Consider the following 25,540-nt stretch of genomic DNA (forward strand, 5'->3'; position numbering starts at 1 on the left):
GCTAAGCTGCGCTGTTCTACACTGGGACCAGGAGTTGTGGACTCCAACTGTTTCATCAATCAGTGATCACACCATCAGGGGCTCTTTCATGGACCAGCTTCTTTGTTATTCCCAAGTGTCACTAGCCGGTCACTTTCCAGTAAAATAACTAACTATTAACTATTTAAATTTTACCAGCTAAGGCCCACTGAGCTATATAGCTCTTTTTCAGAAGCAACCTGGTCACAAACGATTACTCAGCAAAGTAGCTTATCATGTGGAAATTTACAGCAGCCAAATACTCTAAAAGCACGTTTATAAATGTGGAGGGAAAAGCTGGAGAATCCGGAGAAAAATCCACGCGACCACTGGGAGAGAACACTCCAAATACACAACAGGCGTCAGGGCTGGGATCGAACTCATGATTCCTGCACACCAAGCGAGGGAGTTAACATCTCGCCACCACGGCGCCCCTAAAATAGTTTCAAGGGGCCACATTCGAACGAATCGCAACCTTCACACAAACCCACGGCTTGAGAGGCAATTCCATCCTGAGCCTTTTGCCCAGGGGGTTGAGACGCGAGAGCTGAAGAGCGAGTGAGCTCTCCCATCCAGTGCGTGCGCGCGCGTGTGAGCTCGGGACAGAGAACAAGCGAGGACAAATTGCGAGCCGTCAGCCCACGTGACAGAGTAACAATGAAAGAATAAGCACACAAAATCCTAAAAATCTGCAGCCAATTCTGTAAGTTGCCTAATATTGTTTTAAGAGCGAATGTGTGGTGACACTCTTGCGGCATTGGTCATACGGGAACAACAAGGTCGCGGGCCGCGCGAGTTGAGTTTTCCAAACAGGATATTGCGCAATGGCCGTCCCACAGAGAAAATGATATTGCTGGGATTAATATTTAAACAATGCCACCACCTAAGAGAATAATGTGGTTTGCTCACAACAAAACATCCAGGCCCTTTCAAATAAAGGACTGCAAACCGAAACGCCAACCACACTCCAGCTGGACCAGCACGGCACGCAAGGGTGCCCCCGATTAGAATGACTTATGAATAATAAAATGTAATATTGCGATATAAAATTACAGGCTGCATGCGCAGGTCCACAGACACATACTTGAAGTCTCGTACTGTGCTGGTGGCTGGCCTGGAGAGGCAGCGTTTGCTGGTTAAAGTAGTGGATACCTTAAAATAAGTCATAAATGGACATTGAAGACGATCGCGACAGTGCCAGCAACATGCTGCTGTGAGCACAAAGCAGCCTGGAGCACCGCTCAAGGCATAGCGCATCACAATGTATCACAACAACGTATCACAACAACGTATCACAACAACGAACAGGGTCACAGTCGAGGATTGTGGGGAATCTCACACAATGGGTGAATTTAGCAATAAAAACTTTGAAACTGAGATAATGCTACCTTAACAATGGACGTGTTTGTGTGCGAGATCGGTTTGCCAGACTGGCGCAAAATCACCAAGGTGACGCGGTTTGGCTGTTCAAAACAAAATGTTCATCTGCATTACGGTGTTTTAAACAGTTATACAATGTCCGGAGGTAGCTGTGGTCAGTTCTCCAACACATAAGATGGCACTGTTTTGCGAGTGATTACCTCGACAGCACAATATGGATAGATATAAGAAAGCGATTAAAAAAATGCAAGCAATACTTTTAGAAACAGGGCAGCATGGTGAACGAGTGTTCCTCTGTGGACCTGTGAATGGGCTACTGTAACATCAGAGGAAGAGCATCACAGCAGTTGTGTCAGGATCCGGCCGGGAGAGGGCCCACCAGCCTCCCACGTGGCCTCACAGTGTGGATGGGGAACACGAAGGACATAGACTGCAGAAAGAAATATCATGTCTCACTATGCTCCACATCTCAGGGCCGGTGTAGTGGGCGCGTGGACGCTCGCGCACGCCTCTAATCCAGACCTTTGGAAGCGAGATTGACAAATTGAGCCGTGTGAGACACATCCACCCGCAGGAGCTGCAAGGTGTCAAGAGGAGGTCGTACAACAAAAGTAGGCCACTCATCCGGAATCGTGACCATCTGGCCGACAGAGTTTGGCGATTTGCATTGTGCCCAATGAATCGGCAGTTTGGCGCAGACGGTGCGCGATCGAACGAGCGGCGACACGAACAATCCCTGCCCACAGCGGCAGATGCTGAGAGCCAATCGACCAGCCTGGAGAAAAACAAACACTGGGTGGGATTCGTTGTTGTCCTTGCCACCGCCACCCAGCGACCAAACGCACAGCAGGGCGAGTGGTGGAAAAAGGCAGCTTTTTGGGTGGCCCACGTGTGTATGAAAACAGGAACCACGCTTTTATTTTTATGGGGGGGGAGGGTTTTTTCCATGATATAAATAAAATATTCCTTTTAGCTGGTCACGAGCAGGGAGGGGGAATTCAACACAAGATACATCTGCAGCCTCCGACGTTGCTTTGATAACCGAGATAGGACGACTCATGTGACAACAACATCCTTACTCGGTCAACTTGTTGCACCGAGCGATCAACTTCAATAATATTTTAAACAACATCCTTGTTTAAAATATTATTGAAGTTGACCGCTCGGTGCAACAAGCCGCGTTGTCAATCGACTTTTGGGATGAAGGCCTCCTCCATGCCAGTCACTGGAGCGGTTGTTTCAACCGCACTGCACCATGCTGGTCAATGCGAATTGGTGAAGGGGGTTGTTGGGGGTTAGGGATTGGCTCGGATGTCGCTCGCCACCGATGTTAGGCACCGTGGCTGGCAATCAAACTCGGGTCGCTGGGTTTGACGCACAGTGCGCTAACCCACTGTGCCACAGATCCACCCCAAGTTTACTGAAATAGTATCATTATCTGTGCCGTCTCGTATTCCATACGAAATATAAACCTACTGTACAGTTCAAAAGCAAGGGGACCGCTGAAATATTTTAGATATCAAAAATACACAAACACCTGCATATATGACAAACAGTGCAGTTCTTCATATTTCTATAAAACATTCTCCGCATCAGTGTCCAGCATAAACCGATACAATGCGTGGTACTGATGCAGTCGACTGCTGGACACAAACTGATGACGAGCATCTAGGCCCAGTGTTTGGCCAGAGAGACTTAAAGTGTACCTTTCTCAATACCTTGAGACCTCTCCACGACTGCGGATGACTGTGTCGGTCTGTGTATGCGAGTACGTGCATGCGTGTCTGTGAATGTCCGTCCATGTGTAAACGCGTATGCAAGAAAATCTACGCGCATCTGTACGCGAGTTTGTGTGTCCGTTCCGTGTATGCACGCACGTCTCTGTATGTGCACTACAAACGCGGCGACCCGAGTTCGATTCCGGCTCATGGCCAACATCAGTGCCGACTTGGCACTGGGGAGACAAAGGCGGTCGGGCGTGGTGCTGGCCACCCTCCCCCCCTCGTGTGCCGTGTTGGCCTTCATAGGTGCTCGCTTACGGCACTTGCCCCAACAGTCTGTTAAAGCTATCGGGGGGGGGGGGGGAGCTTTATCTCTGGATGCGAGCATTAGTCCACGTGCGAGTTTGTCTGAGTGACTGTGTGTGTGTACGGCCACGGGGACGAGTGTCCGTGTACGTGCGCGTAATGAACTTTCAAGGGAAGCAGAGAGAGAGAGAGAAGGCGAGCGAGAGCGCGACTCCCAGCCCCCACTCTCTCACAGCCCCACCCCACCCCCTCCCCCGTAAGCACAGGTGGACATTCCTGTGAATACGGGGACTCGTTACTTGTGGAGTTTACTCGCTCGTACTTACCGCCATCCTCCACCCCCCCGCAGCATGCAAAGAGTAAATCTGCCCCATGTGTGCGTCCCACACCTGCATAATGAGGTTCGGTGCTGTTATACCGAAGACAAAAGGGGCTTACGGCAGGCAAGGGCAGCGTTGCAGATGCGATGCCCCTGGCAATGACCTTTGCCTGGGTCAGAGAAGTGACCACAGCTGATGTGGACCCAGTCAGCTCATTCTTGTACCAAACTGTAGACTGACGAACTGGACAGTTGTATCTTGATTTGAAGCTTTCGTGACTACAGGAATCCACGTAGGTATAAAATAAACGTCGTGATTTATTTTATTTTATACCTACGTGACTTTACCGAAAGAACCAAAGAGTATGGACCTTTGTAGACGAGCTGCATTTTCTGTGTCTACTTGTGCCGTGTGTACTCAGGTCGACACTGAAAAGAGACTTCCGGTCTCAACGGACTCATTATTAACATAATCCATAATCTGTCCACTGCTGGAGGAAAGCCTCTCCAAGCCATCGTCGTCTCTCAATATCAAGTTGCAGCATTCCCTCTGGCTCCTGCACGTGGGCCGATTTCATCGCTCCATCCCCACCACACCCGCCCTCTCGGGCGTCGGTTGCCTCCTTTGGCTGCCACTCCATCGTTAGCCTTGACCACCGGCCATCGTTCATACGAGCAACGTGTTATGCCCAAGCCCACTTCCTTTTTTTAAATGGTCAGCACGGACTATTATACCCGGCGAATCCACCGATATAATAAAGCCAGGCTTATGCTGCGGATCCATGTCACGTACGAACTATACACGGTACAACACATTTACAGAGATACATACAAGGGCAGAGTGGTGGCACAGTGGTTAGCACACTGCGCTATAAGTCCAGCAAGCAGAGTTTAATTCCAGGTCGTGAGTGGCTTTTAAGCTGGTCAAGGGCACCCCCCCCCCACCACCACCCGCCCCCATCACCAACCTGCACGGTGAAGTATGGTCAAACATCCCCCATGATCGACATGGTGTGGGGAGGTCTTCATCCACCAGCGGATTGTTATTATTCGTACGATGTGTGTATATGTATAGATATAATAGGGGCAGTGGTCGTGCAGCGGATAGCGCGCTGCGCTGCGAACCCGGTGTCCTGAGTTCAATTCCGGCCCACGGTCACCAAAATCAGTGACGATAATCTGATCTGTACCTGGTGCGGTGTGTAAAAACATCGGCACTGGGGAGACTAAGGTGGCCGGGTGTGGTGCTGGCCGTTCCGGACTTTATAGGCGCTCGCAAACAGCACTTGCCCAAAAAGCTTATTCAAGGCTATACGGGGGATCTTTCGTGTTTTATAAGACTGTATATATATATGACATGGGCGCTATTGCGAAAAACAAGAACAGTCCTACAGTAAGTGCAAGTGCTGGCGTATCTCAATTACAGAAACAAATTATTCTGAGCAGCCTTCACAATGTTAAACATTGCACATCCCTCCGCGTGCTGCGCGACACGTTTATATTTTACTGGACTGTAAAATTTGCACGCTCTTAAAATGAAAAATTCCGTCCCAAATCCAGTTACACAACTCGGTATGAAATTTGCGTAACACCGCCCGTGTGCCATGGCCACTCGACATTTACGGCAGCCAAGATTTGATGCGCTGCAAACAAACGGCATGTTTGTTTTCTCCGCGATAAACAAGGCAAGTATCTCCTGTACAGCATTAATAGACCGTTGTGGCAAGTGCTGTTAGCGAGTAGCACCTATCAAGGCCGGCACTGTGGCACGCGAGGGGGTGGCTGGCCAGCACCACGCCCGGCCGCCTTTGTCTACGGACACCACACTAGGTAATCATCAGGAGGCAGAGTCGACCCAGGTGAAGCCCAGGACCATTTCAGATAATCGTCACTGGTGTTGGCCACGAGCGGGACTTGAAATCGGGCCGTGTGGGGTTCGGTATCGCAGCCTACTAACGGCTACACTACCGTTCCCCTGCGAAACAGAAACTCGGGCACGCGCACACACACAAATCTGAGACACACGTGCTTTGAACCGGACGGCAATAATGCTGCTAAAACAGAGGGTGTCAAACTTTTAGACCTTCACCGCCAGCCGGGCAGATTGTTGTCTAGGTATTCAATAACTGGAGACTTACCGTAATTATTCGCTGGTAGGCAAAACAAACGAGCCTCCGTGGATATAGACAAAGGCAAAAAAAAATCCCCCGTATAGGCAAAGACGCTGTTTGGGGCAAGTGCTTTTAACGAGCACGTGTGAAAGCCGGCAAAGGCATAAGAGGGGATTTGGTTGAGACCAGCAACGCTATGCCTGGCCATGTTTGCCTCCACAGTACTAATGTTTACACAGTTCTGCGAGTACTCGATTAAGGCCGAGAAGATATCGAGGAAGCCAACAGTTCAGATATCCATCACTGATGTTCGCCGCGAGCAGGAATCGAATTCCAGGTTGGGCGGGTTCGTAACGCAGCGCGCTAACCCGCAATAACAAACTTGTTCCATTCGCCAGAGCTGAAATCGGTGCCACCCCAGGTAGCAAAACGTAAGTAATATCGATTTATCTATGTCTACCTAAAGCCTATATAACCTCGTGTTACATCAGCTTTTTTTCCTGCGTTAGCAGTTCTCTTGCTGTGTTTGTCTCATCCTGATAAGGGTTGCTTGTGTTGCGACCGAAACGTCGTGATCTATTAATTTTCTATCTACGTGACTTTACCGAAAGAACCAAAGAGTATGGATTCCTGCAGTCACGAAATCTTCAAATCAAGAAGGAATGAATTATTTGATACCTATATAACCTCTTGCCACGGCAGCTCTCTCGCCCACTTCAGCAACTTTTTTTTCTTGCTGTGATTGTTCCCAAATGAAGGTTTTTTTCTTCTTGGTTCTTTCTGTAAAGTCACGCAGAAGGGAAATAATAAAATAATAAAAATAAAACATTATAAAATTACATTCTCACGACGTTTCGGCCACAATACAAGCTTGGCAGCCAAGCTTAGCAGTGTTCATTGGAGCGCTGTCTTTCCGACAATTCTGTTTCTTCACCTGAGGACGGCTGCTTGTGTTGTGGCCGAAACGTCGTGAGAATTTTATTTTACGTTTTATTTTTATTATTTCCCTTCTACGTGACTTTACCGAAAGAACCAAGAAGATGAATCCCTGCAGTCACGAAAGCTTCAAATCGAAATGATGAAGGTTGCTTGTGTTGCAATGGAAACGCCGTGATTTGTTTAATTTTATTTTATTTCTAACTACGTGACTTTACCGAAAGAACCAAAGAGTACTTGATAACGCTCTTCTTGCAAATTGGTTGTCCCATCATTCAACGTGGTTGGCCACATCGAGGCATTGGGAACGGGGCTCACGTGACGCCACCTCTGGCGGCACCGACGCCACGTGGGCGCGCAACCGCCTGGTGTGGCCTCGCGGACCGACTCTCGCTCGCCACCAGCACCGGCGGCGGAGAGAGCGCAACGGCGAGAGCTCGCACAACGCCACGCGCTCGTCCTTTCCGTGCGCCAATCCCACCCGCGACACAGATTACATCTCGGAGAGACTGCCAAGCGGACGAGCAGGCTTTGGCGTCACGCGGGAAAGGCATTCACACCCACGTACAAAGACAATGATTCCCCCCCCCCCCCCACGTAGCCTTTACAGACTGTTGGGGCAAGTGCTGTTAGCGAGCACCTACGAAAGCCGGCACGGCACAAGAGGGGGGTGGGGTGGCCAGCACCACGCCCGACCGCCTTTGTCTCCTCGGTGGCGACGTTTACACACAGCACCAGCTCCTCATTTAAGGCTGAGTCGACCGAGGGAAGGGCCAGGACCGATTCATATAATCGTCACTGGTGTTTGGTGGCCATGAGCAACGCCCACGTGCACATGAATGCAAGCACGCATGCAAGGGCGCACGCACGCACCAACATGACAGCTCCAAAGTGGCGGCGCTTTTCAAGCAGACACACACGGACGGACGTGCGAGGGCATAAACCCAAAAACCCAGCCCCATCGCAGCAAACGCATCACTCTAACCCCCCTCCCCCAAACCCCGGCGAGCCGCTCCACAAACACGCACGCACCCACACATTTCCGGCTGAGATGCACTGGGGTGGGAGCACAAGGGGGGGGCGGACGTAAGGAGGAGAGCGGGTTTGCGTGGCTAGACCGAGCAAGCAGCTTCGATTTCATTCAAATACCATCATCGGCAGCCACGGTTTAGCATTGCTGGAGTGGTGGATAAACGCTAAAAAAAACCCGACGTCGCACCTTCTCTGTGGTGGTCGTCCCTTCTCTCATTTGGCTGCCATTTCCATCACCCTGGTCCATCGGCGCCTGCTCGCAATGTCCCCGCCCAAGCCCTACCGCCGATGCACAATAGAATAATGTACAGCCCCTTGTGGTCACTGCCCTGCTAATCGCAGGCCTCTCTCCGTGCCATGCCATGGTGATTGGTTTGACCATACTTCACCATGCTGGAGAGTGCAGCCTGAAGGGGAGGCCCAGCATCGGTGCCGGAAATCACTGGCCACTGGTGTTAGCCAAGGCCGGGAATGGTACCATTAATTCCACACTTGGCATCACAATTGTAGTCTATTTTATTTGTGCACCGCAAAGTGGTTTATAAATGATTGTTACTTTTATCATCAATCGAGGCTATTGAGGGGGGGGAGGGGAATCTCCCAATTAGCTCTCTTTAAAATAAGTTCACGCAAACCCCAGGCTTCATATATGCACGAACATTTTTCCATTACTCTCGAGCAATCATTGCTTAATAAGATTGGCAAAGTTATCCAGAGTTAATATAAAATCCAGCATGACCAAATCAGTATATTTGCATTGGAGACTTTGCCTACAATGACATCAGATCAACTCAGAGTGGCGAGAAATTCCAAGAATTTGCTGATGACCGCGTAACCGGGGCACATGAGATCAAAAGACAAGCCTGTTACGAACCGAAACAAATTCAGTTTGGGCTTCTTAGCAAAATAAACTGTAGTGTATAAACGCTAAAAAAAACTAATTAAACCAACAAACCATGAGATGAGCAGTGGCTCTAGGCAATGTTTTGAAAAATTCAAACTAGAAGTTTTGTTGTTGCATTTGGAAGCCATGCTCCATTCGGCGTTCTAGAATATATTCAGGAACGTAGCTCCAAACACTCATTGCGTGTAAAACGAGTAGTGTCACATAGGTGAACCGGCGAGTGGCGCACGGGTGAACAATTGTATGGAGAACTCTGCACGATGCAGGGATTCATCTTCAGCGAGTGTTCTCCAGGTCACGAGTAGACTGGAGTAGGCGCGTGCGGCTCGTTGCCACAGCCATAGCGAGAGGCATGCTGGATGTAGTCTGCCGAGTGCTGACATTTTCCACATCACCGACCGAGACAGACCCAGCTGAAATGGATCCCTGCCGACATGGACGGTTCGGTTCCCGCAGTTCGTGAAGCCAGTGGGGGGGCCATCACCACAGGATCACCTAAAGCAGGGACTCGGACTCATCGCCAGGTCCCAGGGTTATCACAGTAGCCAAATGCTGCACCGTAAAGCCAGCACTGCGGAGGCAGCGATGGTTGGTGGATCACATGTTGTGAAACTCCCTTCCCATGGGGCACCAAGGAGGTGCCATACCCTGGCTTGCCAGGAGAAAGAGGCACGGCGAATGTGGACTCCACCTGTTTTCATCTGAGTGTTGCCCCCTCGCACGAGTGGGCTTTCTCCGGGTGCTCGTGTGTTCCTCCCAGATGTAAACACTCATTAAATAAGCTGATAAAACTTTAATAGAAAGAGGACCGCTGAGCTTGGGGTGGGAATTTGGGAACGACTCACCACTAGGCTGCCTTTCCCGCTTGCCTGTGGTTCCTCCTTGCACCCCCGAGTCATTCCCTCTCTTTGAGAGCGAGCGAATAACGGTGCAATGCTTTATAAGCGCAAATTAATTATTATTGAAGCACTCAAAACATCATCAATAAATGCTCCTTCGGAATGACGTTAAACTGCTTCCGGCGAAGGCGTCACCTTAAACACAGTGCTGAGGGAAAGCAAACAGAAACGATCTTCACCATCCCTCCATAGTTATGGCTCAAGAACCGTCGTGCAGTGAGGTCAAGAGGATGGAGGGGAGATTGGATAGGAATGGGGGGGAAGCTTCAGCCACGGAAATGAATGAGTCAAGATCACAAAAATCGCAGTGCCCTTAATTCACAAGCGAGGCCACGTTCAGTTGAAGCGTATTGCTCCGCAAGTAAATGGAAGACAGTACCCCATAGCACAACATGATTGTGCAACATTTTGCCGGATTGTGGGTAGTAAAATAGACAAGGAATTAAATTCTCAGACATGGCTCCTGTTCCAAAACTCATAATTTAAAAAAAAATGTGTTTTTGTACTTTGCCTCTGGCCCTTCGGGACCAATGTTTTCATGCAGAATTTGTTTGCTTAAAAACACGAACGCTCTTGGATCGTTGTTCCCACCACCCCGCAGTGCTTTAGCAGAACTCACAAATACACCACCGGTGCTGCCTATAGTTATCTTCCAGAACACTGAACCGCACACAGAGATGCATAAATAGACTACTTCATTGATTCTTGAAACATCTGGGAAAAACCTCAGCAAGCGTCACGACCAAGGCCGCTATAACGAACACGGACCGATGCGAGGGCCAACGCATCGAGTGGAAAAAATCGTCGCTCCAAAGCAGTCCCACAGTGAGATGACCGTAAAGTTGTGCCGTTTTATATTTCGGCGGCGACACGGACAAAATCGCCTAAATAAAGAGGTGAGTTTGGCATCTCGCGAAGACTTGCCAACGGCCTGGGTGGCACGCAGTTGTCACGCGCCAACGCTGCCGCCACCTTCGTTTGCGTGCAAGTTAGCTTTTCAATGCCCCCTTCGCCCCAACCGCCTCTCCCGTTGAGGAGGAAAGACAACGATAGGAACCGTCACCGGTGGTGACCGATGGCGACACTGTTCCATGGCAATGGAGACCGCCGATGACAGCGATTGTCGTGTTCTAATTTCCGGTATCGGCGCAAACTCAATTCCGGCTGTCAGAGCGCTTACCAAGCCACTTAGCGGCCACGGCCGTCGTGTCGGCACGAGTCGAGCGCATTCCATCGAAGTCTTGGGAGGCATCGGCGCAGCGATAAACAAAGTCCTGCTGCGCTGAAAAATCCTGCTGCTGCTACCACACGATCAGATTTGTAACTCACAGGGTACAGGAGTAATGGGCATGATGTAACCGTCTGTAACAATTCCCCCTTCCCTCACGCCCCAGAAAGCGAATTAACTATCAGGAATCTTATCCGTGATTCGATTAGTTGCAGTTTCGTTTGTAATGTTTCTTGTTCGGTCCGTCTCTTTCGCATCGTCTCGTTGGCGACATTAGCTTACACGTCACATTAGCATATTATTATTTGGCACACAATACATTGCATGCATTGCGATCGTAACAATCGATCTTTACTGTTTAGTCGATGCGTCAATATACGCCGAATGGACGGCATTGGAGTTAGGGATACTGTTGGCGCTATCGTTTGACTGCAGTGATATTTTTCAAATAAGCATCATTTTATCACGTTCAGCGCCACCATGGAAGGAAGAAGCCCCATTGCGATGGGGGTCACACAGAAAGATGATGCCCATCTGTTTCAAAACTGCAGATTCAAGTCCTCCAGTCAAATATTCGCTGAGTGGGAAGGTCGCTCCTTCTCCTCTGCTGCCTCCGTAGTTTAGAACTCTCACCCCGTGGCCATCCGTGCTGTCGACTCCCTGTGCTTAAGTTCAAGTCCAGGCTCAAAACCTTCTTCTCACCACCCTGTATCCATGGCCTTCTCGTCTCTTAATTTAAATCTATACACGCACCAAGACAAATACTTATCTTTGCTCCCCACGGTTAAACATTATCCGCTGTTTTGTGCCGGCGTGTCTAGACACAATTGGATCTCGACACGCCATGAACCCAAACGTCATTGCATTGCAAAAAAAAAATGACAAGCCTGCTCTTAATCTATCCCTGAACCTCTGAACACCAACACTCCACGGCGCACGAGAGCGGGGCAGCACCTCTTCCAAAGCCAACCCAGGCTCATTCCTCGCGTTCCGCTGATCAGACGCCGGAAGAGTATTCGACGCTAAAATAAATGCATTCTTTCATTTTGGTTTCCTGGAAAGCCAACATGAGTTCCAGCCGAGAATCAATTAAACTATTTACGGTTATGCAGTTTATATACATTCCTCATTGTGCCATTCAGCAGCACATTCCTACGAAAGCCAATATATACACGGTACGCCTTCGATGGATCTCTAGAGCTACGTACTGTGCGTGTTGGTTTGTCGGATGATTCTAGAACTGTCCAACGCAAGGGTTGTTCTGCTCTAGACAGTAATGAACATGGAAACTAGGGCGGGAGAGGGGAACCACTTACCCAGTCATGCCCAAGGAATGCATTTACCTGCAATGACCTTTGACCAAAGCCAGAGAGATTATATAAAGGGGGCACGCCATTCGGGCGCCGGTAGATTTACTGACTAGTGTCAGGCTCATTTCTGTATGATGAAAGCAGCACACGGATACCGAGACACTCACACATGCACACGCTTCGAGACACACACATGCCTAGACACAAAGCCAATAACAAGACAAAGATCCCCCGTGTGGCCTCAATAGACTGTTGGAGCAAGTGCTGTTACCGAGCACCAAAACACAAACAACATACACACACATAAAAAGACAAAGATTCCTCCCTATAACCTTGACAGACTGTTGGGGAAAGTACTGTTAGCGAACACCTATGAAGGCTGGCACGGTAAAAGAGGGGGTGGGTGGCCAGCACCACCTTTGTCTCCCCAGTGGCGATAGTTACATTGTACCGGGTACTCGTTTGAGGCTGCGGCGATAATCATCAGTGGTGTTGGCTGTAAGCGTGAATCGAACTGGGATTACCGGGCTCGTAGCGGAGCACGCTAACCACTCCAACACCGCTCCCCACATACACAAACACACGCAAACACCTGCACACCTGGACACATCTAGGACACACACTTGTGTAGAGATACACTCGTGCAGACTTTTCACGACAATAGCTCCCTCTCTCCCAGACGACAATCCCTGCAAGGCCAGACTCTCAACCCTTGACCTTCGCGCGCCCCATCCCATCGCTTGTGCATTTTCGAAAATGGCCTGCAACCACAGAGAATCTTTCTAACCACCGCCGATGGCTGGGGCTGTGGTTTTCTCCACCCTTCCCAAGTTCCCGTCTGCTCCCTGTTGAATAATTGCACCCCGTTGGCAAATGGGAGGCGTTCACCCCTTGCCCAGTCCCCAACTCCCGGAAAGGACTTTTGGATTTATGGCACATTAATTTTTCTTGGTAAGCATCGCGGAGATGGAGGTGGTCGAAATCAGCTCGTGTGCAGGTGGGCTAGTCGGATTATATTCAACCGCGTGATCGTGGGCGATGGCGGAGGCTTGGGGAGGTCTTCATCCAGCAGTGGATGGACCCATGGCTGATTATGTTGCTTATGGAGCATAACGGAGATGACAGTATATTAACACAGAGGACTGTGAAGGTTTGCTTTATAGTACAACCTTGTATTTAATTTCTATGCTATTTTAGTGGGCTAATCATCTGCAGCTGCCATTTAGATTACACATGCCATTCAGTGGGTGCGTGTGCCATCGGTGGCAAGTGGTATCTGAACCTGCCTCGGGCCAACCGCGAAGTTAATTTAGCCTTAAACGTGTAGCTGTTCAAGTGTGTGAACGGTAACAGTGGGGGGAGGGGGACAAAAGACAACTGGGCGTGGTGCTGGACACACTACCCTCCCAACACGCACTAATAGGACTTTAATTGGCGTGCTTAAAGAGCACTTGCCCTGATGGCGTACAGGCATAACCGAGGTACATCTGTTTGGTTTCTACACGTGTGCTAATAACCTAAATGGAAAGCGGTGGCAGAGTGGTTCGTGAAACTGCACCACGAACCCAGTGATCCGAGCTTCACGATTTCCAGCCACGGGCCAACACCAGTGGCGTCGGAACGTGTCCAGCGTCTCTACTGGGGTCGAATCCGCCGCACCGCCACCCATCGGTTTACGGCGCGTTCCTTAGCAGGCGCTCGCAAACGCCGATTGCCCACCACCGGCGCACATGGCTGCGCGGCAGGGGACCTTTGTCTCGTTTTGTGGCGCAGTAATAACCGAGACAGAACGAAACGTGACGAGTAGCGCTGCCATTTCTAGATTTGAAGCTTTCGTGACTGCAAGGATTCATACTCTTTGGTTCTATTCGGTAAAGTCACGTAGGTAAAAAAAAAATAACAAAAAATCACGACGTTTCGGCCACCACACAAGTGGCCTTCATCAGGTGAAGGGACTGGACTGTCCAGAGGACAGCGTTGGAGTGAAGACAGCAAGCCCAGGTCGCGTCCTTTAAGCTGGGCTTGCTGTCTTCCCTCCAACGCTGTCCTCTGGATAGTCCAGTCCCTTCACCTGATGAAGGCCACTTGTGTGGTGGCCGAAGCGTCGTGAGTTTTTGTTATTTTATGTTTACCTACGTGACTTTACCGAATAGAACCAAAGAGTAGCGCTGCCATTGCTGTTACGACGAGTCGCACGTCGGTGGGGGGTGGGGGGGGCGGTGGGTTTGTTGTCGTTGTGCCGAATGGAAATCCTACCACGACACCGAGGTTTGGTCGACAAAGACAACGGGCGCCTCACGGCGTCCTCCTACCCTGAGGTGCGCGCGTCTTAAAGCAGCCGACACCCCATTCGCGATGTTGTCCCCCGGATTAATTGGAGCGCTCACGCGCACGCTTTTTGTTTTCAACCCAGCTCCACAATGCACCCCCCCCCTTCCCACTGCCAGCGCCGCAAATGCTACACACTACGACTGTAAGGTGAACGACACTCGACAATCGGCGGAGTGGCTTTGTTTGTTCCAAAGTTGTTTAACTTGCAGGAACACCAGCGCAGATTGTGGACCTCGGACCCAGAGCATGAATGCAGAAAGTACATTTCTTTGTCCAAAGGTATTTCACCTGGAGACGCTCGCTCACACTCGCTTGCTCTGGCCAAATGTGGGCCAATCTACCTGGCACAGCAATACCCCTCCCCAATAAAAGAGTAAGCCGAATCACATGTTTGTGCCAACACTCACTACTGCTGGAGGACACGCAGCACGAGTGCTGTGCAACACGTACGAGGCATGGGTTACAAATCAAGATTTTGAGAGCAAGAGGAGGCAAATAATAACAAGTGAGCCAGCTGAATGTGATACAATAGTTAACAGCCATTTGTGACATTGTTTGCTGAAATTAGGCCTCGCCATGTTGGTTGTGTCTGTCGTGGCAGTTGTTTAACCATACTTCCCTACACTGGAGATTGCGGTGTTGGTCAAGCGGCGGGTGCGCCCATGACCAGGTCAAGTGATCACTCGTCACCGATGCTTGCCGTGGCTGGGAATCGAATCTCGGGTAACCACGGTCATGGCTCAGTGCGTTAATCCCTGCACCACCGATCCACCCCCAAGGTAGTGTAATGTTGAGATAACACATTGGAGTACTGTACCGTGTTCACTACGTTCATGGAATTTCAGTCACTCAAGTAAAGTGAATTGAGGGGAGGGCGAATTCTGAAAGAAAACGAATACGATTTCAGAATAACAGTGTGCTTGTTAAAAGTGTCTATTAACCAGGTCGAACAATATTTAGACTTTCACACGTACCGAAACAAGACAAAATGATAAGTCAATGAAAAGTAACGAATCAAGCATTAAGGGCGCCCCGGTGGCGAGATATTATTTCCCTCACCTGTATGAATGTATGTATGTTGAACTTCTTACGCACCATACTTAGCCGACCGTGTGTAGCCAACCAGCAGCCAGGCGCAACGGTGGCGAGATGTTAGCTACCTTGCCTGGTATGCAGGAAGTTGTTTTAAATCCCGAACAATACTCCTGTATATTTTGAGTTTGCATGTTCTCCCCGTGGTCGCGTGGATTTTGATCCGGGTCCTCCGGTTTTTCCTTCCGCATTTAGAAAACAGCTCTCTCGCTCTCTGGCTGAACCAGCCAGAGAGCTGTAACAGCGAGGACGACCGCTTGTGTTACGATCGAAACGTCGTTATATATTATATTTTTTTCTCGCTGTTACAGCTCTCTCGCCGGTTCAGCAGTTTCCACTGCTGGATTATATTTTTTTCCGCCTGAGGACGACCGCTTGCGTTGCGATCGAAACGTCGTGATTTATTCTTTTTTGTTTTATTTCTTCTGCCTACGTGACTTTACCGAAAGAACAAAAGGGTATCATCGTTCAGATTATTTGGCTGCTATAAATTTCCACATGAGGAGACACTTATTTGAGCTATCATTTGTGGCTGTTGTCGCTTCTGAAGAAGATACTAGCTCAGTGGGCTTCATCTGGTAAAATAAAATAGTTTTTAGTTTAGTTAGTTTTAAGGCGTCAATCCTACGTCAACCAAAATCTATAATAAAACCTCACCGAGTGCTGTAGTGGAGCTTTCAGGGTAATATATTAATCTCCTTCCTTTGGGTATCGCCACACAAACACAAAATTCATTCAAATCCACCAGCAAAATGACCTTTGTGGTGTAGAGAGAGGGCTCTTTGGAATGAGGTCTGGTAAAAAGCAAGCAGTAAATGTTTCGTACATATCTATAGACATGTACGTGAAAACCCTAAATATGCAGCGCTTGCATAAATGATCTCACAGTGCCATAGTCCCAGACACACGCATTACATTCCAGTAACACGCACTCACTGTCGCATACACCGCCTTGCGTCCGAGGTCTCTAATGTCTCAAAGATAAACTCCCCGACCAAGAAAAACAAATAGCATTGTAAAAGTCAGGACACTTGGGGTAACATTTATTTAAACAAATTACATTCTGGTTATTTTATTTACTTTAACAAATGTTCAAACTTATTTACATTAATACATGCGTGAATTCTGTTTTTAAAATGAATTTAGGACTTTTTCTTTTAAAGATTACAGCAGTGTAATCTTTGAACATTCATCAATTATGTTTGTTCTCAATTCATGCACGGTTCTTGGTCGAGTTTTGTAAACGACGAATTTGAGGTAAATTAATAATAACAGATAAAAATATTAACTTAAAGAATAAACAATTACAACGTTTTAATGGAAGTTTTAAAATAAATGGAATAATCCCCAACGCGTCCTAAATTCTGGGCCACCCTGGATTTACAGATTCCTTCAAATTGCTGCCAGCAGTGGCGACCTCTGCTCAGCACACCGCCCACACAGACACGGCAGCCAAGCAGCCCGACTCGGCGTGGCCTCCAAATACCAAAGTCAGGGCGACCCACGAACCCGACGAAGCCCCCACACGCAGCCTGACTCGGCGGGAAATCCGAGTAAAGCCCCCTTCTTCTCTCATCCGCCTTGCGAGCTCTCACCGTTGCAGCGCAAACGGCAACCCCCTGCGCCTTTCGACTTTCGGCGTAACCCCCCCCCAGCAAGCCGCCTTACTCAGAGCCACTTGACACTGGCAGGCAAGCCAGGCACTGTAATAACGCACGATACAGGTTTGTCCAGTTATCTGCGTTTTTCGCTGTGCCTCGCGAACCTCCCGCGCTATGCAACCGGCCCGTATGAATGTACTCTCTTTTGCGGGCTAGCGCGCCCGTGCGTGTGCGCGCGAGTGAGGTTTGTCCGACGTGCAAGCGCACGCATTTTTGGCTGCGTGCGGTTCGTAAACATTTGCCGCTGGGGAGACAAAGGCGGTCGGGCGCGGTGTTGGCCACCCACCCCCTCGTGTGCCCTGCCGGCCTTCATAGGTACTTACTCGCTAACAGCACTTGCCCCAATCGTCTGTTAAGGCCATACGGGGGATCTTAGTCTTGTGCAGGAACACAGTCCACCCCTTTTTTGTTTAAATGTTGTGGGGCCCACGTGCTATCGGCGAGCGCGTTGTCAACCTCTCGTCCAGACCCAGGCGCGCCTCGCAGGTATCTCTTCTTCCGGGGGAGCAGCCAGGAGGAGGCGATTGATGCGTTAGCTGAAGAAGATACAGCCCCCGTTGGCGGTCAACAATGCACTATCCCTGGTGCAATGTCCAAACACCTGCACACCGCGACGGACTTGAGAACCTGTATCAAGATCGAGCGTCCGTGCAAGGCTCAGAATGACACAGCACTCGGGAACTTTACTAAGGAGTTGGGCTATGTGTTGTGACCTGATGAATAGAAAGACTAGATATCCATGGATATACACGGATATCCGATGTGTTTTCAATTCATTAAGGCCAAATTTGTTTGTTTCTGCTTACATCAAGAACAATCCGTGACCTTGACCCCACCTGTTAATTTCTAACGTGGGTGGACACTCAAGGCAATTTATTTCCTGATAATCTGCAACGGGTCTCTCCAGGGGACGTTACCCCTGCCTGCGGCAGATCCAACCGCTAACACGCGAGTTCACAAGCCGGACTTCAAAGTGCAGGGTGCAGCCCGTGATACAATTTTCCAGCAACTTCAAGGTTTTCAAGCCTGCCCCCCTCCCTGACATCCGACAGGGAATGATACATATTCTGGGCTATGCTTGCTCTCACGCCGTACAAATCAAGGTCAATTTGTCCCTGTGTTGCTCGAAGTTGTGTCCCCAAGACTTGATTGGCATTGGCCCCTCTCTCTCCGCCTGTTATTGGAAAACCTCGATACCTGCACAATGAGCAAATTTTAAAGTTCTCAGCACAAGACGGCAGATCAGTCCTGCCGTAACTGTGCCAGTTGGCCAAGGCAAAGGTCTGCCTGTTGTACTGTTTTACGACTTTTTTTTTTTTACGGCCAACTGTTAGCCCAATGGGGCAATGAGGTAGGTTCTCCTTCAACAGTGAACTCCGAAAATTGCTTTAAGGTCAGCTCGGCAGACGACGGCACGCCAGGAGTCGGTGACTTCTTGCTTAAAACTGCGGTGGCTCATCGCCCGCTAACATCTCCGCAGAGCCAGCGGTGGAAATTCCATTAAAAACGCCAGCATTCTGAACTCGCAACCTCATGATTTGCGAACCAATCACTCGAGCCGCCGAGCCGCCATGGCCATCTGTAATTGTCGGACACGCGACGCCGTTAAAGGTGTGCACACGCTATATAAAGGTGTGCACACGCTGTATAAACGTGCGCAGGGAGGGGATGCCTGTGGCGAGCCCACGTGAATGTCACCTTTATTTTTCACGTTCTATTGGCCGTGACCGAATTCTTGGGATGGTTCAAATTCGCAAGGTATGCCCAGGGCAGCGACGGCCAAATAAATGTCCCCTAACACTGTCATCGGACGTACAAAACATTACATTTACAGGGCATCGGTAAAACACACAGTGCATGCTGGTATCGCTCACAGTATTGATTGGATTTTTTTTTATAACGCAGTAGAGTAGTACCGTGGTCAGGGTGTCTTCCGAGATGTCTGGCCAAGGTGGACAGAGGCCAAATACCATCTAGAGAGGCTGTCCTGAGATCCCTCAAGGGGAGGCCTTTACGGCAGCAGTGGCATGAGTAATACATTTCAGAGCTGCACCTTCACCTTTTCACGATGTGGTGGGGGTGTAACGCTCCATCATCGATGAAAGTCAATACTTACGCTCACACTACGCGCATCGGATCATACGCGTAACAATCAATTCATCTTGATGAGGCTTTCGTCTTAGTGGAATGACCATGGCTGATGTTGCATTGTTTAAATGGGTTTCATGTGACACCTGCCCCCAAGATGAAAACCAATCACCGATTATTGAATCACAATTTTTCGTAGCAACAAAACAGACGTTGGGGGTGGGGGGGGGGGGGTGGAGCAGTCACCTGAGTTTGATTCCCAGCCACGGCTAACATCAGTGGGGAGTGATATCTAAACCGGTCCTGAGCTCACCCGCTTCACTATCACGCACTGCTGACGACAGTGGTGAAGTATGGTCAAACACTGCATGTGTGGGGGGGGGGGCTTCATCCAGCGGTGGATCGACAAAGTGCTGTGAAGAATTTTTTGAAGCAATTTATAAGAGCAGATGATTCCAGATGCTCTCACTGAAGACAATGGGACACACACCAAAAACAAACGTAACCACTCATAATCCTATTCATGAAGCCCCTTTCATCAGACATCTCATAGCAATCTACAGGAGACACACCAGACACTCACAATGACAATAACTTACGGGGGGAAAGAAGGGGGGCAAAATAAGCGAGTAATTGTGACAAACCATTTGCTAAATTAGCTCAAAGTTGAATAAACGCAAGTGTAGCAATCGTATTTAAGACACGCTTTAGAAATGTCCAGACATCACGTCGGGGAGAGAGTTCCAGAGTATGGGGGGAAAACAGCTCAGCAGCCCATCGATCGAAGCCTCGGGTCAGAGAACGCAGAGCAGATCTGCAATCCCCAGATGATCAAAATAAAGGTGCTGTTTGAGTGTTTTATTGAACCCAACCCTTGGGCATCTTGCTCGAGTTTGGTTCTAATTATTCCCCGGCTGTTGCTAATTCACAGATGACTCTTATTTCCCCTGTCAATTAAAACAGGGAGTGAATGCAGGATGCATTGGAACAGGGGGTTGTGGGGTGTCCAGCTAGCAAACACAAATAAGGCTGCAGGGAATCATAAACTCGACCTAACCAGTCAAGTTGAAGCATACGAAAGAAAAAAAACTCACCGCATTTCCTCATTAACACTGCCATATAACAGAAGTATAACAGAATGACGTACTAAGGCAATGGCTGTTCTTCACAGCAGAGCCATTGTCTGCCTCACGAGCCGATTAGAACATTGTACGTACACGCACTAATTTCTGCAATAAGGCAGTTAAGCAAAGACAATAAAGGGGAACGCATGGATGTTACAGAGTGAACAAAAATTAACAAAAGAACCACACATTCGTTCGTAACACTGAGGCCTTAAAATGAAAAGTATACCATAGGTGACATTTCACGCAACAGTCGTTCCCCACAGCACAGAGCGAGTGGATGTCAACTCTACCTCTCTGGCCTCTGTATTCGAGTGCAATGAGAAAAAGGGAAATTGCCCAAAATGTAAACTATGATATTTTGTCCCTTTTAAGGCCGCAGTGTCATTGCCAAACGTGCTGCACTGTTTTGCGATTTGATCTTGTGCACCACTGCCAAAGCAGCATGACAAAATAATTCCTGTTTAAACACGAATTAGAGCCATCGTATGAACTATTGAGAAAAGTAGGCTTCAACAGGACATATCGCTAAGAAGGTTGATGCAGCCGGTGGTCGAGACTAACACCAGAGTGGCAGCCAAAGGAATATCACCTGAGAGGACATCCGTCGTGGAGATCGAGTGATGAAATCAGTGAAAGCACAGGTGCTGTACGGATTGTTGCATCGCATGAGCATCGCATGACCACGGAAGGTGGTGACGGCATCTTAGGGAGGCCTTCAACCGGAATTGGATGAAGGTCATAGTGACCGTTGACAATGAAGGCAGTTTCAATAAGGAAAGTGTTGAGTTGTGGTTTCTGATTTGTGCGTGTACCACTGCTGCCCATGCAGTTCCATCAGCTTATGTTCTTTTCGGTAGCTTAATTATTTTAATCGGTCGAGACAATGTCCGGTCACTCCTGCTTCGTCGCAAAAGCCAAACAGCCATGAATGTAAATATCTAAACATCCCAAATGCAGGACACTCCTGAAAAAAAAACCCACAGCTGTCCTGGATAAATAGAGATAAAATAAGTGTACATTATCGTTCACCATAAACAGGCCAATAAACAGCAGCAGCGGCAGCAGAGGCAGCCCATAATAATAATATGGTCTGAACATCCCAGGGTGGACAGAAGGGGGTGACACTTGGTGACCAGGGTGGATGAGTGCAAAGATGGCCCATCCAGAGTGGACAAATATGGATCAAATCCCATAATCCCACAGGCATGGCTCCTCTGCACTAGAATTTGTGAGCAGACAATTCTCCGCACCTAAAGTGTCCCTTGAGTGTCCCGCCCCTCCCCTAAACCAACAATCTGCCATCACACCAAAGCGTCAGGATCAATGACATGCCAGCATACACCTCTTCAGAGTGCACATTCCACAACGCACCAATACTGTATTGTGCATTCCTAAGTGGCCAGACTGATGATGAAAGGGTAAAGGTTATAGATTTCGCATATGTTCTCAGGTTGCAAGTATTCGCAATTAATCGAGGGAGAATGTATGTATGAACTTCTGTCGTACCATACGTAGCCAACCGCGCAAAACCCAACCGTGCGAATCAGAATGCGAGCGGCTCAATGCAGTTCCTGAAGAAGCTCCGGGAATGTAGAGCAAAACGTTGGACATCGTGCTGAACAACACGCAGGAGAACCCGAAAAGCACATAGGAGAGGTGCTCAGGACAAACGGCGAAAGTCTTAGTGGTCGTAATAGTAGTACAAAACAATACAATTTCGACTTATATAGCGGTCTCAAGTGTGACCGCAACTAAAGACAACTCGCGAAACTTTTACCTAAAACTAATATTACAGGAGGAAAATGAACAGCACGATTGGACAAACCAAACGGCGTGACCGGTAGTGACGTGAGGACACCCTTGAACTACGGGGAAACCGAGTGCGCGCGTCTTCAGATGTAAACACAGCCAAGGAACCAATCTGATAGAATTGTAAAAAAAAAAACTCACATTCATCAATAACATTGTGGCCTGAAAATAAAAAAAATATATAACAAATTGGCAACGGCACTTCTTCATAGCCGGGCTGTTACCCGCAAAGTTGCCGATTTTTATTTTATTTTAAAGCCACAGCGTTATTGACACGAAACGTGTTTTTTTTTGTAAATTGTGCTTGTGCACCACTACCAACGCAGCAGCAGCAGCATCATCTCCACATATTTTTTTGTAGAATAGCAGCCTAGGCATAACAAGTCCATGGGAAATCTGAATTAACCTGGTAGGCAAGGACAGCCATCCGACCAGGTCTTGATTGTAGTAGTGTAAGTTACTGTAGGCAGCAGAGCAAACAACACAAATTCCAACAGTGGGGACAGCAAACACAACTCAAGTGAGACAGCCCCTGACTGACGGTGGTTGCACGCAAGACTGGATTATGAACCCAACTTACGATTACACGGCAATGTGAAACCCACACAAAAGCGATGAAGATTCCCACCACCCCCCCCCCCCCCCCCCGTTAAAATAATTTCACAACGTTGAGTTTTGACGCAGGTGCTGTTAGCGAGCACCTATTCATACCGGCACGGGGTGTGGTCACAGCACCACGCCCGTCCGGCCACCTTTGTCTCTCCACCCAGTGCTTATGCTTTTTTTTTTTTACACGCGAGGTATTCATTTATGACCGAGTCAACCTAGGGGTGGCTCAAGAAACGGTATTAGAGATTACCTCTCGCCACTGATGCGAGCCGTGAGCGGCATACCCAAAACCGGTCGCCGGGTGCGGCGGATAGCGTGCAAACCACTGCGCCACCGCTCCCCACGCAGACGCATTTACACACCAACCCTGAAGCGTGACCCCGTTTAAGTTGGAGGGGGACGGGGTGGGGGGCAAGGTTCAAACAACACTCATTGGGGGGGGGGGGGTATGGCACAGTCAATGTTAAAGAAACTTTAACCAAATGTTCAGAGTTTAAATGGGGCGGGAGGGGGGCTGAGCCTTCAGCAGACTCGGGGGGGGGGGGATCGGGGGAGTCTGGGGGGTCAGAGGGGGGTCAGGGGGGGTCAGGGGGGGTCGGGGAGGGGGGCTCAGCCGCCTCCAGCATCCGCGACGCAACAGCAAACGCACAGACACCGAGAGCCCGTCCGTCATTCTCCACTACGCGCTTGTGCCAGGTTAGGTACACTATTGAGGCAGGCCCAGCACACACAAACACACAACACACACACAACACGAAAACACACACGAAACAATTCCAAGACGCCAACATTTATGGAACCAAAAAGCCATTTGTCGTGGATCACGACATTATCAGCTCAGGGAGTGCGGGGCAATCAGGTCCTGTGGGGCCACCAATATTTGATTCGTCTCGCACGGTCCGTCAGACGTTACTGCTCTCAATTAACTTTAAACGACATAAACGTGGGACGTGAATTAAAGCATTCTCATTCAAACATTTTAAACCGCGTTTTGTTATTTTACACTACTGTTGAAAACATCTCGTGGTCATTGTCAAAGCCCCCCTCCCCCCCACTAACTCATAGCTTTTGCCACCAGGGAGTGGGAGAGTGGGGGGGGGGGGCTCAAGGCACCCCCTGCCCCCCCCGCCACGCTCGTTACGCTTCTGGAACCCAATCCGAAAGTCTCTCCACCGAACCCGTCCGATGCCTCTCCTCACCTTCTGGTCGACCACGGAGCAGGCGAGCTCCTTTAGCGCGGCCCAGGCTGGTCTCGGCGGCATCCATGGTCACGTTCTCGCGGGCCAGTCCGACCTGTATCTGGAAGGAGACGGGGTGGTGTGGCCTCCTTCGTGGGCAGTAGCTGCCCGGCACGCTGGCCATGCTGCACAGAGACGAGCCCGAGGCCGACAGGCTGCTGCTGGGCGCGGGGCAGCCCGGCGGGTGGCAGAAGTTTGCGGGCCGCCCGCTCGCCAGACCCGCGGACATCGCTTGAAGCTGTCCCCCCGCGTCCCCCTCGGCCTCGCTCGATCACTCGCCCGCTCGCCCAGAGAGAGACGCAGCAGGAAGCGTCTTGGGGGAGAGGCGGCCTCTCCCTCTCAGCCCCACCGAGAGGGGCAAGCTACATGAATGCCTCCGGCTCTCTCACGAGTTCTCCCCGACCGCTCGCCCGCCCGCTCCTACGTTGTCTGCTGTGTAATCTGTAGGCGTGTAGTGTCTGTGTGTAACGTCTGCTGACTGTGTGTGCGAGTTTCACGTCCCTCTGTCTGTGTGTAGAGCCCACCGACTGTCCCTCCCCTCGTCGCTCCCCCTCTGTCTGCCCTTCCCTCTGTCTCCGCAGCCGTCTCTGAATCGGAGGCTCTGAGCTCCACGCCGCACAAACGCGGAAGCTTCAATGGGGCTCCCCCCCACACCCTCCCCGCCAACCCGATCTGGGCGGGCCCCGTGCCCCGTGTGTTCATGCGCCAGGTCCCCCCTCCTCCCTCCCCCCTCCTCTCCCCCCGCTCCCTCCGTCCCCTCTCCCCGCACCTCCTCTCCCTCCCCCCCTCCCTCCCTCCTCCCCCTCCTCTCCCCCCGCTCCCTCCCTCCTCTCCCCCCGCTCCCTCCCTCCTCTCCCCCCGCTCCCTCCCTCCTCTCCCCGCCCCCTCCCCTCCCTCCCTCTCCCCACGCTCCCTCCCTCCTCTCCCCCCGCTCGCTCCCTCCTCTCCCCCCCTCCCTCCTCTCCCCCCGCTCCCTCCGTCCCCCTCTCCCCGCTCCCTCCTTCCCCTCCCTCCTCTCCCTCCCTCCTCCCCCTCCCTCCCTCCCTCCTCCCCCTCCCTCCTCCTCTCCCCCCGCTCCCTCCCTCCTCTCCCCCCGCTCCCTCCCTCCCTCTCCCCCCGCTCCCTCCCTCCTCTCCCCCGGCTCCCTCCCTCCTCTCCCCCCGCTCCCTCCTCTCCCCCCGCTCCCTCCTCTCCCCCCGCTCCCTCCTCTCCCCCCCTCCCTCCTCTCCCCCCCTCCCTCCTCTCCCCCCTCCCTCCTCTCCCCCCTCCCTCCTCCCCCCTCCCTCCTCTCCCCCCCTCCTCTCCCCCCTCTCCCCCCTCCTCTCCCCCCTCTCCCCCCTCCTCTCCCCCCTCTCTCCCCCCTCCCTCCTCCCCCCTCTCCCATCTCATTCGCCTCCTACTCTAACTCCCTTTCCTTTCTG

General features: G+C 50.4%; 1 pseudogene; it reads right to left on the reverse strand.

The window, feature by feature from the left end:
• Nucleotides 1–24,785, reverse strand: part of LOC116939454 (serine/threonine-protein kinase D3-like) — a 66,441-nt pseudogene extending 41,656 nt beyond the window's left edge.
• Between the last annotated feature and the right edge of the window lie 755 nt (nucleotides 24,786–25,540).

The sequence above is a fragment of the Petromyzon marinus genome, chromosome 6 (assembly GCF_048934315.1).
Source record: "Petromyzon marinus isolate PM22_M1 ecotype Great Lakes invasive population chromosome 6, UKy_Petmar_22M1.pri1.0, whole genome shotgun sequence".
NCBI lineage: Eukaryota > Metazoa > Chordata > Hyperoartia > Petromyzontiformes > Petromyzontidae > Petromyzon > Petromyzon marinus.